The 12,827-nt window shown below is 37.6% G+C and overlaps 1 long non-coding RNA gene across 1 annotated transcript; it reads right to left on the reverse strand.

Annotated features, from left to right (window-relative positions):
• Positions 1 to 1,153: 1,153 nt before the first annotated feature.
• On the reverse strand, positions 1,154 to 11,060 carry LOC148128278 (uncharacterized). The gene is made up of 3 exons (XR_015741185.1): positions 10,951 to 11,060; positions 9,545 to 9,619; positions 1,154 to 2,301 (listed from the first exon to the last, which is right to left on the reverse strand). It is a non-coding gene; the product is annotated as an uncharacterized LOC148128278 (long non-coding RNA).
• Between the last annotated feature and the right edge of the window lie 1,767 nt (positions 11,061 to 12,827).

The raw sequence follows: 12,827 nt of genomic DNA on the forward strand, positions 1-12,827 counted from the left end.
AAAAATGAACCAAAAATATGGATGGAAAAAGCAAAAATCCCAATGAAGAAAGAAAAAGAAAAGGAAAAATTTTGAGGCTTTCCCTTTAAAATAAAAAGCAAAAGTGGAAATATTACAAAAATAAAAGTTTTTTTTTTTTTTTAAGAAAAGAGTACAGTAAGTAAGGAGGGATAGCACAACTTAAAAAAAAATAAAAAGAACACACTGCACTTTATTTAATTATCCAAGGCTCTTATTATAACTCTCTTCTCCACAAATTTCAAAACCAAGCTTCAATTGTTGATAGAAATCCAGAAGAACACCTGCAATAACACTCTCCCGTGCTCTTCCCTCTATCTTATCAGGTTGCAATGTCCTTGAAAGGGAGTCTTTCAGTTTTCTCAGCTTCATCTAAGATATTTTCAAGCCTCTAGTTGGCAGTGTTACAAAGTTTCTTTGCTCTCATTTTCCCCCTCCTTTCCCAGACAAAATGTAATAGAAGTTTTTTAAAAAGAGAAAGCATATGTATAAAAAAAAGGAAAGTAACTAAAGGGAGCCTCTAATCTAAAAAGCTGCAAAATCAAAAAAGAGAAGAAAAAATAGATATATATAAGAGAAAAACCAGTCCAGTTAACAAATGCTAAATCACGATAGAAGTCCAGTAATAATAATAAAAAAAAAAGTAAAAAGCCAAGCCTCACTTTGATGCTTCTGTTTAAAAACCATTGCTTATTCAGTTCTGTCAAAACTTTTACAGATTTTTTCTTTTTCTTAGGGTGTCCTTTTAAGTCTTAGAATAATGATAAAAAAAAAAGAAGTTATCACCAAACCGACACACTTTCTCTTCCAGTCTCTTCCATTCCGGAGCTGTCCCAACTTCAGCAGCTTTAATGGCTGCCTCTCCTGCTGGCAAGAAGGGCTTCTCCTGGATCAACCAGGGACTTTGCAATATCCCTGGGATCCACAGGATGTGCCCTTCACTATCACCATCTCTACGGGACGGTTTAGGTCCATTTGCACTGACCGGGGGCAAAGATATCAGCTGCAATCTCAGACCTCCGAGATTTCATGCCATATCGTCGTGACGTCAGCTCCGCCTCCAAGGAATAGCTAAGTCTTAAGGGTTTCCTTAAGTGAATTGGATCCTGTTGTATAAAAGGGGGAGCTCATTCTAGAGAACAGGGAAATCAATAAAGGGGAATAGTTGTATTCCAGGGTTGAAATGTGGGGTACTTAGGGCTCTCTGAGCTTGGTTGTTTTCTTGCAGACATTTCATTACACATTAAGTAACATCAGCAGAGCACTGATGATGTTACCTAGTTTGGGTAATGAAACATCTGAAAGAAAACAGCCAAGCTCAGAAAGCACCAAAGAAAGCCCCCTCAGAACAGGGGAAACCAAAAAAAAGACACACTTCCTAAGTTTCATAAGGTGCCAAGATTTTTTTAAAAAAAAAAAAAAACCTGGAGCAAGCCCTCTCTGGGAGCTTGTAGGGTATGTTCATGAGGGAAAGTGGTCCCTCAAGTAACCCAGTTCTATGGCATATTACCTTCAGAGGTAATAACCAGCACCTTGAAACCACATGGAAGTTTGCACGAGCAAAACAAGACATGCCCACAACCACCCAAACTGCTGCATTTTGTACCAATCAGGAGACTAAAACTATAATAAATAAAAAATGATAATAGTTAAAATAATATTAAATCATCCTTATCATCGTGATTGTAGGTCATCATCATGATCTACATAACCAGACCCAATTTTATGACTTTGTTTAAAAATAAATCCCAAAGGCAGACACTATTGCTCAGGCTTGTTGTCTACTTTAAAAATTACTGCAATATGGACAAGAATAATTCATTATAATTAACAGAACCATCTTCCTTAGATAATGAGCCATCTGAGCAAGTTTCTCAATCGAGCCATCTCTATGTCATCTAAGAAGGAGAGCTCTTTTTCCCCCATTTTGGCTGAACCCAGTCATCTTTTCTTCATTCTTCACATTTATATCCTAAATAAAAGCCCAGATCTTCTTTCAGTTTACTTGTCTTGTAACTTGACCTTTTAAGGCATCTACCAAGTTGCACTTTATTTAAACACGAAATACAATCCAAATAATTTTTGTGATGACTTTTACTTTTTCCAAACATGATTAGTGTACTGTTTATTAATGGTATCATTTTCTCTTTAAAAATATAAATCCAGACAGGGCAAGGCAAACTGTTGAAAGAATCAAAATGCAGCTACTGGATTTCAGTCATGGTGATGTTGGAAACAAATATTCAGGATGTGAAGGAAAAGTCTTACATAGTTGATAGAAGTCTAAAAAAACGGATAATGGTATAATCATACCATTATTTTTGTTTGTTTGTTTTTGCCTTTCTTGGTGAGTGCAGCATCCAGGAGAAATTGGAATTGGAAGGGTTCACTTTGGCCACAAAATACAACCTTTGCTCAGTGCAGGAATGTAGATGAAGCTATTTACTCTGCTTAAGACATGCTAAGAAGGATTTCTCAAGTTTAATTTCTCTTACTGCTGGAAAGTCTTTTTAACATTGAGCTGGAATCTCTTCTTATATCTTAACTCCATTCTTCTATATCTTTCTTCTATATGAAGATGTTTTTTTCACTTAGTCTTTTTTCAAGACTTTAATGTACCCAGTTTCCTCAAACTGTCCTTGAATGATCCTGGTCATTTCCACAGTAGTGACATATAGCACCACCCAGGCATCATTGAAGCAATATAAAGCCTTCCCCCATTATTATGCTGGCAAAATTATGGCTGGATGACTCCAGAAGATGTTATAAATCACAAGCATGGAAAATGACCTTAGTTTTTAATCTCTTGGTGTTCTCGTTGCCCGTTTATGAACCCGTATTAGTCTGACTGACTTTTTCTTAAATTGAGGTGCTCTGAACTGAACACATTACTTAAATGGGGTCTGGCTATTTAAGCATACATTAGGATTGTTTGTTCATATGGTTTGAAAACTATATTTTGTTGATGCAGCCTAAAATTACATTTGCCTTTTTTCAATCCTGTCACATTGCTAATTCATATTCAGATTGAAATCAGCCCCAAATTGTTCCTCAGGAATTCTTCATCAGTGACCAGTTACAAGTCAGACTTTTTTAATCAAAAAAGTTGTTAAAACTGCAAATATAGACCTCAAATAATCCCTGTATTAAGGATATGGGCATTTTAGAAATGTAAAATATAACAGTAGCAATCATACATGCCTTTGAAAACAAAAGGCAATGAAGGAGAATGCAGCAATTGCTGGGGAAACAGCAATTAAGTAGGGAAGGAGTAGCAGTGAACAGCCATCCCTGAGGTCTAGCAACAACATGTAACAAGTACAGTTTTTAAGGAAGACAGGGAATCCAATATATGTTCTGTACAAACTTTTTTTTCTACGTAAGAGAGGGAGAGAGAGCATGCATTTTTGATAAGCACAGAGAAGTCCTGTTATGCATGTCTTACCTTTGGGACTCGGGAGTTCAAACAACAGAAGAGTGCAAAGAAAACTGGAAAACACCTGTATGTAACAGATACATACAGGAGCAGGAGAGGAATGAGAGAAAAAGGGCAGGGAAGAGAAAGAGGAAGAAGCCAGCCTATGTGTAAAGAAAGACAATACGTTAATTTGGTAGGAGAGTGAAAAGGAGAAAGATTGTGATATCTGTTCATTTTACTTTCCTGGTTCTCAAGGATTGACACTGCATGGTGTCTCCAGAAGTTCCTAAAAGGAGGGCAATGAAGATAGGAGTTCCTTATCCATAGCTGCTAGCTAGAGCTGTTTGGCTGACCTAGGGTTCCTGAAGCCACAATCCTCTAGGAGCTGGGGTGTGATGGGATGTGTACCTGAAGTAACAGAGGGGGAAGAACAACATATTTTTACTTGAAGTCGAAAGAGTCATCAAACTATATGTACCATTAATAACTCCCAAAACCAGAAAAAACAAATTACCCATAACAATAAGGAAGCTTCAATCCAAAAAGAAATCACTTTGGCGGAAAAACAAATCTGGTCACGTTGCCAACTTCAAAAGCCGATACAAAAATTTATGCCACCAGATAAAAACTGAATGCACCAATTATCACATTAAACAAGAAGAAAACCTATGCACCAATTCCACCGGTGCTTTCTACAATTTTGTAAACAACAAACTAAAAAACTCAAGGTCCATCCCACTCCAGAAAGGACCTAATGGTAAAGACTGCAATGACGACACTATTAAAGCTCTTTAACACATTCTTTGGCTCAGTATTTGTAAACAGCAATGGATTATGCCCAGTATTTCCTAGTCGAACCACAGACAACTACAGTGATCTAATACATATCGATTTTACAGTAGACAATGTTGAAAAAGCACTGCACAATCTAAAACCATCCCTATCTATTGGACCAGACGGAATATGTGCCTACTTCTTTAAAAAGCTATCCACTGCCATAGCCGAACCTCTAAGCATTTGAAAAAATTTTCAGAATCAGCTCCTTGCCAAACCTATGGTCACAAGCCACGGTCATCCTCATCTTCAAAAAGAGAGACCCCAGCCTAGTTGAAAATTACAGACCAAACTCTTTATGCTGTGTCACCTGTAGAGTCATGGAATCAATTATTAACCAATCCATCATCCTCCACTTAGAAACAAACAATCTACTCTCTAATAAACAATTTGGTTTCAGGAAAAAACTATTATGTAATCTGCAACTCTTGCACTGCAAAAACATATGGACTACACAACTCGACCCGGGCAAAGCAATAGATGCAATCTACATAGACTTCTGTAAAGCCTTTGATTCAGTGGTACACGACAAACTACTCCTAAAACTAAAATCTTACGGTATCTCTGGACACCTACATAACTGGATAGAAGCATTCCTGTCAAACAGACAACAAATGGTCAAAATTGGGAGCGTCCTATTAAATTCTGTACCTGTCAACATTGGTGTCCCCCAAGGCAGTGTTTTATGACCAACTCTCTTCATACTCTACATAAATGACCTCTGTGATCATACGAAGAGCAACTGTGTTCTCTTCTCTGATGATGTAAAGCTATTTAACACCACAGACAATACTGCTACCCTTCAAAAAGACCTTGACTATGTATCAGAATGGTCAATCAAATGGCAACTTCAAATCTCAACAAATAAATGCTCTGTCTTACATATTGGCAAAAAAATCCAAAAATAAAATACAGGCTGAATAGTCAAGACCTTGTTGATGATCCAAACTTTGTCAAGGATCTTGGAGTACTCATTTCTAATTATCTAAGTGCTAGAGCCCACTGTAACTACATAGCCAAAAAGGCATTAAGAGTTGTTAACCTAATCTTATGTAGCTGTTTCTCTGGTAATATTACACAATAACTAGAGCATACAAAACATTTGCTAGACTAATACTCAAATACAGCTCATCAGTCTGGAACCCACATTACGTATCTGATATTAACATAGTTGAGAAAGTCCAGAAATATTTCACAAGAAGAGTTCTCCACTCCTCTACTCGTTGTAGAATACCTTATGCCACCAAACTCGAAATTCTAGACCTAGAAAACCTACAACTACCCGCCTTCAGTCCGATCTAAGTATAGTATATAAAATCATACATTGCAATGTCCTACAAGTCAATGAATAATCAGCTTCAACCATAACAACACAAGAGCCAACAATAGATACAAACTCAATCGCACCAAACTTGACTGCAAGAAATACGATTTCAGCAATAGAGTGGTCAATGTTTGGAATACTCTACCTGATTCTATGGTTTCTTCCCCAAACCCCAAAAACTTCAACTTTAGACTGTCTACTATTGACCTCACCCCTTTCCTAAGAGGTCTGTAGGGGGCGTGCATAAGTACCCCAACGTGCCTACCATCCCTGTCCTATTGTTTCTTTTATTTTTTTGTTTTCTTATATGTATCCATGTATTCATAACTATGTTTTTACTTATACCTATTATCTTGTAAGCAATTGACAAAAATAAATAAAAATAAAGTTTTGGCCAAATCAGAGCTTTTCCGGGAAGAAACCCAGATTAAGAGACTGTACAGACTGTGTAGTCCAGAACTGGAGGCTGGAGGAGAAGAAATTCAAGGTAACCACATCTTACAATCTTTCAAGTTATATCTAGTAGCTTAGAAATCATAGGTTTAATTTGGCAAGATTCTGTCTGTTAGGTATAAGCAATTAAAAGGATTAGACTTGAATCCCACTGTCTCATCTCTGGGCTGGGCCCAACATGGGGCTAGTTCAGAGGTAAGTGTTGCTATATCCCTCCTGTGTCTGGCCTGGTGCAGCTGATAAGTGAATCCAATTACTCTTTCAGACCGTGAAACCCAACTCAACAGGACATTCCCAGAACTCTAGAAAGATTTTGGTTCTGAAGCCTAAAGAGGCAACATGCTGGAGCAACTAAATTCCACTCCCAGAAGATCAGGAGTTTCCTTGGTATCTGTTATATTTTGAAGAGGTTTTCTCCTGTACAATATTGGAATTTCTGGAATGAGTCTCTTGAGAGAAGCTCAAAGAGAGGGTGTGCCTTTTAATATCTATTAATTCCAAGCCATGAAATTCCATGGTTAAGGTTCACTGCTGAATGGTTTCTCACAGATCTAATATTACAGAGAGAACACCCATATTACTTTTATTCATTCATTCATTTGATTTATTGCCTGTCTCTAGGATATCACTGATGCTCACAACAACAACCCTTTGACATTCCATGGGTTAAGGGATAGGGGTTAGCTCAAAGTCCTCCAGCGAGCTCCTATAATTGAATATGAATTTGGATTTGGATTTCCCTAATGTAATACCTAAGCTACCACTGTGGTACTGAGCTTGCATTCTATTTTCAGAGGAGGCAGATTCTTGTGAGCTGTGCTCATTTCATCCCCATTAAATGCAGAAAATAAAGTGATACTATTGCCCACCTGAACAATCTGTAAATGGAATGACAATAAGTAAGCGCAAAACTGTTGCTGGGAAAATACTGTGACTCAGTTGACAAGCATTTGTTTTGCATACCAAAAGTCTCATATTCATGGTCAGTCCCTGTCTGAGATGCTACCAATCAGTTTAAACCAGATAACAAACATATACTGTATGTATCTACCTATGTATGGTATGTATATATAATATTTATTTTTATTTATTTGATTTATTTGATTTGTCAATTGTTTACAAGATAATAAGTATAAGTGTATACATAGTTATGAATACATGAAATGGGTACATATAAGAAAAAAAAAGAAAAAAAAAGAAACAATAGGACAGGGACGGTAGGCACGTTGGTGCGCCTATGCACGCCCCCTAGAGACCTCTTAGGAAAGGGGTGAGGTCAATAGTAGACAGTCTAAGGTTAAAGTTTTTGGGGTTTGGGGAAGAAACTACAGAGTCGGGTAGAGTATTCCAGACATTGACCACTCTGTTGTTGAAGTCGTATTTCCTGCAATCAAGTTTGGTGTGGTTAACCTTGAGTTTGTATCTATTGTGTGCTCTTGTGTTGTTATGGTTGAAGCTGAGGTATTCATTGACAGGTAGGACATTGCAATGTATGATTTTATATACCATACTTAAATCAGACAGAAGACGGCGTAATTCAAGGTTTTCTAGTTCTAGAATTTCAAGTCTGGTGGCATAAGGTATTCTACAATGAGTAGAGGAGTAGAGAATTCTTCTTGTGAAATATTTCTGGACTTTTTCAATTGTGCTAATATCAGATACGTAACGTGGGTTCCAGACTGATGAGCTGTATTCGAGTATTGGTCTAGCAAATGTTTTGTATGCTCTAGTTAGTAGTGTGATATTACCAGAGAAGAAGCTATGTAGGATTAGGTTAACAACTCTTAATGCCTTTTTGGCTATGTAGTTGCAGTGGGCTCTAGCACTTAGATCATTAGAGGTGAGTATTCCAAGGTCCTTTACAGAGCTTGGATCATCAACAAGATCTTGACTATTCAGCTTGTATTTTATTTTCGGATATTTTTTTGCCAATATGTAAGACAGAGCATTTATTTGTTGAGATTTGAAGTTGCCATTTGATTGACCATTCTGATACATAGTCAAGGTCTTTTTGAAGGGTAGCAGTATTGTCTGTGGTATTGAACAGCTTTACATCATCAGCGAAAAGAATGCAGCTGCTCTTGATATGATCACAGAGGTCATTTATGTAGAGTATGAAGAGAGTTGGTCCTAGAACACTGCCCTGGGGGACACCACTATTGACAGGTACAGAATTTGATAGGATACTCCCAATTTTGACCATTTGTTGTCTGTTTGACAGGAATGCTTCTACCCAGTTATGCAGTTGTCCAGAGATACCATGGGATTTTATTTTTAGGAGTAGTTTGTTGTATCTATGTATGTATGTATTTAAATGTATTGGACACCCAACTCCAGTGGACCCTGTCTGTAGCATTCCAGAAAAGACTTCATACAAAGATACCCTTACTGTTACTGGTTCATGGGGAGAAAAACTATCTATTGTAAATGCAGTGAATTAAATGAACACAACAAAGGAAATCAGTTTTTCAAACAGTTTTCAGTTTTTCATTTTTATAAAAGAGCAGGAGAAGAAAAGAAGGAATTCAGATAGTTAGACTGGATGTTAAAAGCCAGGAGATGTGTGGGTTTGACATCAATCCTGATATTGAAGCAGTAAAAATCATATTGATATTGAAGTAAAAATCACAGGGGTTTCTGTGGATAAAATAGGAGCAAGAAGAACCTGTCTTCCTCTCTATGCTCCTTGTAATAAAGTTACTGGATCACAACGGGATCACAAAATTATTTTAGGAATGAGTTCAGTTGTCCATCTAGATTGGAGGATGATAATGGGTGATCAGATCCTTTCCTGTATATAGCCAGCACATCCAAAAGAAAAGAAGCACCTGGTTGATTATGGCAATGGTGAGTAACTGCCCTTTCAAAATGGGGCAAGAGCTCATTTTCTAGACTTTCCAAACCTATCTCATGTTCTAAAAACAGGTCTACGATTAAATGAAAACAAAGAGAAGCTACTGCACTCCACAACCCACTGGAGCTACACATTCCAGTGTGACATGCTTCAAGTCCAGAGTTGGCATGCTTCAAGTCCCATTGATTCAGCAGTCATCAGATGGGCCTTCTTTGCCTTCATGCCTGCCCTCTGGAATCAGCATCTTCCAGAGATTCAAACGGCCTTCATTTTGGCCTTTGTTAACTGAACCCTTAAAACTTGGCAGTTGTCCCAGGTCTTGTGATAGAATGTGTGCCGGATGATGACTGATTTGCTAGAATCTGTGCTGTTTTTCTCTGGACGTTTGTTTTATATTCTTTTGTCTGGATTTTATACATTTTTTTTATATTGTACTCCAACCAGAGCGACGATGAAGTTAGGCAGCCTGTAAATCTAATTAATCCATAAAACTATTTATTGCCTATTTAGGCAATAATGATAAGATGTTTAAACTTGAAAGGTTACATAGGCTGATCATCTGCTTTTTCCAGGGCTCTTGCAATTTATGATGAACCCCTACAATAAAAGAAGGGTTCATCTGTCTTCCATGGCAGTCCCTTACCTTGACAAACAGCTCTTGTATACATCCTCTAACTTTCATGATGAAGAGTTCCAAATATGTTGAGATCTTCTTTCTCTGAAACAAAAGTACAACCATAATTCCTTGTTTGTAAGACTTACATGAATAGTAGCTAAAAACAAAGTGGTATGTCATTTGACAAGCAGTATTTCAGAGCACTGCTGAGGGACAAGAAAATGTAGAACATGTGGATGATTTGTTTGAAGGATTAAATGCTGTATCAGAGGAGAATCTTCTTTGAGATTAATCATTCTTAGTTTCTTTTAATTAATTAAGTTGACCTGTTCCCTAGCAGAACCACTGTGAATTTGGATGTGGCTGTTATTTATTTCTTGTTGCTCTGGTTTGGCCTAGATGTTACACTATTGGAATGTTAACAAAGAGCACTTTTGCGAATGGACACAAGGGATGGAGGAGATTTGTTGACTAATGGCTCAAAAATTGTAAACTCTCCCTAGGAAAAGAGGGGAAAAAACCCTATTCTTGTATAACAGAGTTTTTCAGTAATTGTTTCCAAATGCCAGTGAGGGTGGATGGGTGTCTGATTTACAAAGCCTGTTATAGAAACTGGAATAAAAGAGGATATGTGTGTGCCTTTGTTTGTCCACTGTGCAGTCATTGCAACTGAATTGGAGTGATTCCCGCTGACTGGAAGGGCAGATATGGTTAAAGAGCGCAATTTGTCAACTTTTTCCTTTTTGTTCCCTGGGTAAATAAAACATAAGCAAGTTTATGGGTTGATGCAGAGAACAATAATACATCCTGGCAATTAATTTCTACAATGTAATAGAAAGAAATTCTTAAATACCAAAGTCTCAAACAGCTGAAGCGCTAACTTCAAAAAAGCAATAGTATCCAGAAATGCATGCATTCTGCCCTAATCATGATACAGGTAGTCCTCAACTTACAACCAATCGTTTAACAATAATTCGAAAGTACAAACTACCTGAAAAATACCTAAAACTGCAAATCCAACAGTTGCCTCCCCCCACTGCAGTCACATGGCCACTTGTATTTGGGCATGTATTTAAAGCTGTTTGCAGCATCCTGCATTTACGTAATTGCCTTTTACAACAGTTTTGCCAAAAAAACCCAACAACCCCTTACTTAGAGTTCTCAGCAAAATTATACCATAGAGAACAATGGATTCACAAAACAAAATATAGAAAATTGGGTTGTCACATGATTGATTTATGAACTTTCAAACATAATGGGCAGGCTCCATTACAGTTGTAACTCAAGAGCTACCTGTACTAAATTAAAGACCAAAAAAAAATCATTACCATAGCTAGAATGAATATGAATTTATCCAACTCTAACAATGCAGGTACCTTAAAAAGCCCTCTGATCTTGGGTTTAGAATGCAAAATATGATCAAGGGCTCTTACCCTTGTTCTATGAATGGTAGGCTGCATTCAAGATGAAGGCTCCATTGCCAGAGGGTTTGTCCTCCATAAATGGTGAGTAGCCCATCTCAAAGCAAAGACAGGAGGGAAGGAGTGGGTGAACCCTAAACATGCAGGAAAGGCAGGCTGACCAGGCTAATGTTTAGCCAGGTATGGAAAATGTTTCATAATGTTTTTTGCTTTATCCTTGATGAAACCAGTGAACTGGATTTTGATTTAATTTTCAGCGATTAATCAACAACCTTTTGTTTTGGGGGAAAAATGTTTTCAACCAATTATCTCAAAATTATATCTTGCAAGAGCTCACCTTGCCAGAATCTGCGTAATCCCTACACCTATCCTGTTGGTCAGGTATTGGCTTCTACTAGTAATTTTCTAATTTATTACATATGGAGGGCATTCTGCCTTAGCATACAAGCAATGAATTTCATGCTTACCTGGACACATCTTTTCCTGGGACTCTACAGCAGCTGCAGAAGAAAATCACACAAGCACAGAAAAATACAGAATTCCTTTAAGATGTTTCTGACAAGTGCTGTACAAGTACAAGTACATATTGTCCTCCAAACCAGATTTTTCCCTTTGAAGCCAAAGCATTGCACAATTCTATTGTTTACTGGCTGGAAAAAAAGTTCTTTTTTTTCATGTTAAGCATTCAAGTAACTACTTGGTATTTCATCCCATCATTACAAGTATCACAAGAGGCTACTGTTGATTAATAACGTAAAATGTAAACAGGGTGGAGAAAACTCACCACCTGGTAATTTACAGCATTAAGTGATGAATCCTTTTTACAGTAAAAATTAAAGACTTCTGCAAACAACCACTTTTTATCTTAATATACATCTTCTTCCTTCTGCGCCTGCTGAGATAACAACCATTTTTAAGTTAGCCCAGCTGTTTCTGGTTTGTCTTGATAGTGGGAAACACACTGCTTGTTTTCAGTTCGATTTTTGAATAAATGTTGCATCTCTTTTTCCTGTGCTGAATGTTGGTTGGAAGTCATATTCTTAGCTCTTATTACATGCTTATCTCACAGAGATGCACCCCAGAAAAGGATATGTTTGCCTTCTTTCCCCTCTGTCTTCCCTATCTTGCTTTGGTTTTTCTTCATATATTAGGAGAACCCAATGCAAGGATTCATTTGTATTCTGCATGGTGGGCTGAATATATTAATATCAGGGGAAGAGGGCCGAGTTCCCGATCTTATCCCAAGAGTTGAACACAAGGAGTTCAAGTCAAGTTTGACTCTTTGTGACAAGCTGTGCACTTTGATTGTTAACATTACAGAAGTGATTCTGTAATGCTTTCTTTCTGGATTGTTTACAGTTTACCAGCCTAACAGCCCTGCAATTCTCAAGTAGTCTCCAAGTACTAATTTTCCAGTCTGACTTCCAATCTAATTAGATCCATCTTTTTCAAACTTGGCAACTGTAAGATGTGTGGACTTCAACTTCCAGAGCTTCCAGAATTCCCAGCATGGTGGTTGGGGGAATTCTGGGAGTTGAAGTTCACACTTAGTTTCCAAGTGTAAGAACACTGGACTAGATTGTGCAAATAACCAATGTTTTGGCTCAATTTGCTTTCAACTGGCTTTACCCTGATCTCCCACAACAACGCATCCTAATGTTAATGTTTGTTCCATCATCAATAACTCCAAAGTTCAGTTCGTTTGTTGCTCACCACCCTGCAGGAGCTGGTTCTATGCCTAATCCATGGGCCTTCTTCGTTTCCTTTCTGCACTTTTACACTTTTTTTTTTCCTGGGGAATGCTAAGCATCTGCCTTTGGGTTAGAAACCTGCTGGGAATTTTCCAAGATTCTTGATTTCCAAGAATCAAGCCAAAGTACTTCCTAATT

Source organism: Pseudonaja textilis, chromosome 1 (genome assembly GCF_049901715.1).
Source record: "Pseudonaja textilis isolate UNSWEBS1 chromosome 1, rPseTex1.2, whole genome shotgun sequence".
NCBI classification, from domain to species: Eukaryota; Metazoa; Chordata; class Lepidosauria; order Squamata; family Elapidae; genus Pseudonaja; species Pseudonaja textilis.